Raw genomic sequence first — 4423 nt, 5'->3', positions numbered from 1 at the left:
GCAGTGTGGGGATGCAGTTAAGAAGGCCAACCACACCTTGTCATACATCCACAGATGCATCTCAAACAGGTCCAAGGAGGTGATACTCCCCCTCTATCCGGCACTTGTCAGGCCACAGCTGGAGTACTGCGTCCAGTTCTGGGCACCGCACTTCAAGAGCAATGTGGACAACATGGAGAGGGTCCAGAGGAGGGCCACTCCTATGATCAGAGGGCAGCAGGGCAGGCCCTACGAGGAGAGGCTATGGGACCTGAACCTGTTCAGCCTCCACAACAGAAGGCTGAGGGGGGATCTAGTGGTCTGTTACAAACTAGTAACAGCAGGCATTGGGGGAGTCCCTGTTTCCCCGAGCACTACCAGGAGTGACTAGAAATGACGGTCACAAGCTGGCAGAGGGTTAATTCAGACTAGACATCAGGAGGCACTACTTCACTGTCAGGGCGGCTAGGATCTGGAGCCAACTTTCAAGAGAAGTGGTGCTGGCTCCTACCCTCGGGGTCTTTAAGAGGAGGCTAGATGTACACCGGGCCAGGGTCATTTGACCCCAGTACTCTTTCCTGCCATGGCAGGGGGTTGGACTAGATGATCTGCTCAGGTCCCTTCCAACCCTACTAACTATGAAACAATTAGATTTTCAAATGCAACAGCTTTTTAATATACATAGTACTATGTCCTGGAGAATGCTGGTAACATAGTCTGTTAGTGTTGATACTAAAAAGATTTCAAGTTTGGAACAATTATACTGTGTAGAGCCCATGTGACCAAGTTTCAAGGACTCAGAATCAGCCGGAAGACAGACAAGGCAGGATCGCTTTGTTGAGGCCACTGTGGTTTTAAATCCTCTCCCAGATTAATAATGTATTATAAAGCAAGAAGGGGTAACAGTGATCAGTTATAGTCTTCCTCTGAAAAGCGCATGCTCCCATGAACTAAATTTCTACTTCAGGTCCAATAACTGGGTTTGACCTAGACCAGGGGTAGGCATGTGAAGGCATTCTGCTTGTCATGATAGCAAGGAAGGGGGCAAGGCTTTGCTGCCACAACAAGGATAAGGCCCCTCATGACCCCCTCACTGTCTGCCTCTGGCACACCAACAAATTGAGGTTGTGGGTATTTTTGGCACTCTGCCCAAAAACACTGCTAACCCCTAAGCTAAACAATATTTTTTCTGAAAAACATCTAATACTGCTTTTAAAAAGTTTTCTAGTGATGGAGAATCTACCACAACCCTTGTTAACTTGTTCTAATAATCAACTGACTTTAGAAACTCCCACACCGAGTTGATAGGGGAGTTAGTGATTTTTTTTTTTAATTTCTTCAGCTTTGAGCCATCCTGTTTTATCTATGCATGGTAACAGAAGATTCCTAAATCTAGCAACTTCTCTTGATAAAGTAAACAAAGTTACAGTCCATAAAGAAACCAGAGTATTTCAAAACCAAACTCATAGGTACTCTGCTATCTAGAACAGAATCCTTAGCACTGTTACATGCCTACATTCCCTATACAATATATAGGATGTTTGACAAAAAAGTCAGCAAGTGAAGCAGGAAAACAACTTAGCAATGAATGGGTCTAAGCATCGCACCTCCAAGACAGCTAGCCACCTATCTCTGCTCAGGATTCTTAGCTGTGAATCCTCTGCCAGAGATGATGTCTAGGCCAGATAAGTGCCTTCTCCCAAAATAGAGATACTTTCACATACCCAATAGCCCAGTTCACAGACGTAGGAGATGAAAAAACTGTTTTTAAATCCCCATAATGTCTAGTTTAAGACCAGGACCTGAACCTAGGAGTGCTATAAACGACAAATCTATTGCTTAATTTTGAAACATTTCCTTTCCTCTCCCCAATGGCAAGAGGGTATTAACTCCAAAATAGTTAAATATTTACTGGAGTGGGGACTTGAAGCCAAATAAATATTGCACCCAACATACTGTAGGATCTCACTGGCCCATTGATAATCAAATTATACAAGCTGGAACAGCTTCAATACAACAGACTCACCGTAAAATACCCAAGTCTGGCACATATGGCACTTTCCTGGAGCAAGGCAAACTTAGGTCCAAAGATCTGTTCCAAGTCAGGCCGACTGAATTTGAAAGCAGGTTTCATTTTTCAGACTAAGAGACAAGACACCAGCATGTGCACAAGCCTTATCTTATCACCAATCTGTAGGCATATCACAAGAACACCTACTGGACTGGGTTCTACTGCAGCACATACAGAATTTGATAGGGCTTCAGTTCTGATACCACTGCTCTGCTTGGTATCTAACTGGTTCTGCACATACTCAAAAGACTTAAGCAGGTACAAGATAAGGCAGAAGCTGACTGGGGGTTTTAGGCTCTCAGTGATCATACCCCACCCAGTCCCTTTGCAGTTCCAGGCCTTGTAGAATGTAATCAAATAATTACATGACTTATTGCCCATTAACCTTTAACTTGGTAAGCAAAAAATATAATTTCTAAAGCTAAAATATCCTTTAAGTCATTCTTATGGCTTTGCTTTAAAAATTCTTAACTTCCCAATGTTTTTCTGCTTCAGAAAATATCTTCACCAGAACTGATGTAGTACTCTAGCAGCAATACAATCAGTCCCAAATTCACACAGTCTTAATTAAGATTCTCATCTATGCATCCAAGGATCACAATAGCCTTTAACCACAGCACCACAATACAAACTCATATTCTGCTGACTACCCACCAAAAACCTTCACTCAAGAGCCTGGCATATCAAAAGACCCAAAATCTAGGCAAAATTATTGGGTGTCATGTCTTCTCTTCATCCATTCCCAGAGAAAACTGCTGTTCTGATCCAGATGCTTGGCTATGGATTTTCCACAGTACATAGTAAAAATAAAAAGATAATTCATCTTTTAGTAAAGGTGTTTCCCACCCCCTGAGCTATAAGTTAACACGATCTATAAATGTAAACGACAGGCTCAAGTCAAATAAAATAAATCCTCTCTCTCTCCAATAATTAGAACACTAAATATGGGAAACTTCTTTCCCAGCTGCAGGGTCCTGGATAATATTATTACTACTTTCTGAAGACATTTATCCAAGAAAAAATGGAACCAAAAAGCACCTTTGGAAAGAAAAAAAAGTGTGTGGGTGTACATGCATGTCTGAAGGGGGCAGGGCATCCATTTTGTCTACTTTTTCCGTTCAAAGTATTGTTTAATGCAAAGAGATAATACTAGTACTACTGGGAGGTAAAAACAGGGAGCCAAGGGAAAAGCAGCTGCAAGGAGATCCTGGGGGGAGGAGGGGCTGTACAGGTGAAAGACTGCTCATTATGGGCTGGCTACAAGATCTAGGACACTGAACCTTAGACTAGGGACCTAACTCGAGACAAGGGGTCATGGCTGGGAAGGACAATACCCAATAAAGCTTTTGAAGCTACAAGGGCCAAGCAGTGCAGAGGGGCGAGGGACAAATGCTGAAGTGATAACTTGTACAATCTGAGATGCATGGGCATAGCTGTAGGGGCTGAAGGAGCCATACATGTAGCTGTTAGGGCTGGTAGGGCCTGAAAAAGGGCACAGAGACAGAGAGGACCCCACGGAGCGACCAGCCCTGGCAGCAACCTCCACTCGTTACTTTCCTTTAACATGAAGGTGTGGTAGGAAAGTGAGTTGGCTGAGATCCAGGGATACTCAAGTAGAGGCTAGACAGGATAGAGGTAGCCACTAGGCAGCCTCATGGCAGCCCTCTGACTCACTCCTGGCATAGGATGGCTAATAAAAATATTATGGGTTAATAAAAGGCTACTGGTTTTATTGCACTGACCAACATCCAGGGCAAGTGGTCAATCTCATGCTTGATCCTGCCAATTTTGTTGGTCATTTAGCCCACTACCTACCAAACACGGACATGGATGATGCTTGCTCATTCAACCACAACCTGGAAGCAGCCAAGATGATGGCATCTTGCTGGAAGCACCTCCGACCAGCACAGTCAAGATCTTTCCCTCTGACTATGGGGTTTATCCCCAGTGCATTAAAACAAAACAAAAAAGATTTTGGCTGAATACATCTGGCCAATGGATTGAGGTTGCCACCCTGAAAGGTAGACCCTGCCATGAATTGATGACTGCAATTCATTCAACACAGTATTATACTTTGGGTAATTTCCAAAACTGAGGCTGGTTCAGAACACTGAAATCACGCTCCTAAATGACATCTTTTGGAATATATCACCAGTGCTCCATGATCTGAACTGTCTCTTCTCTTTCTACCAAACTATCAACTGAATTTCAAAAACATGGGACTAGATGGAGGCAAGCATCTGCAAGATACCCTTAACTCTGAAACAGGCTTCCTACAAGTTCAAAATCCTGAGTCTACTAACCTTCAGGCATGTTTGTTCACACAAGCTGCAGGGGGAAAGGATTAAAAAAAAAAAAAAAAAAAAAAAAACC

At 43.3% G+C, this 4423-nt stretch overlaps 1 protein-coding gene across 2 annotated transcripts in view; it reads right to left on the bottom strand.

The window, feature by feature from the left end:
• SCAMP1 (secretory carrier membrane protein 1) overlaps positions 1 to 4423 on the bottom strand; it is a 93724-nt gene that overhangs the window by 75101 nt on the left and 14200 nt on the right. The window contains exon 1 of one of the 2 annotated variants that reach the window (XM_019517733.1): positions 3907 to 3910. The exons of the other annotated variant lie outside the window; for it this stretch is intronic. The gene's annotated coding sequence lies outside the window, so the exon portion shown is untranslated. Of the gene's footprint in view, positions 1 to 3906; positions 3911 to 4423 lie in introns of those variants that run through there. 2 annotated transcript variants of the gene reach the window in all.

The sequence above is a fragment of the Gavialis gangeticus genome, unplaced genomic scaffold (genome assembly GCF_001723915.1).
Source record: "Gavialis gangeticus isolate Ggan-Ray unplaced genomic scaffold, GavGan_comp1, whole genome shotgun sequence".
NCBI lineage: Eukaryota > Metazoa > Chordata > Crocodylia > Gavialidae > Gavialis > Gavialis gangeticus.
Note: the sequence above shows the minus strand (reverse complement) of the source record. Positions and strands in the feature narration are given on the sequence as shown.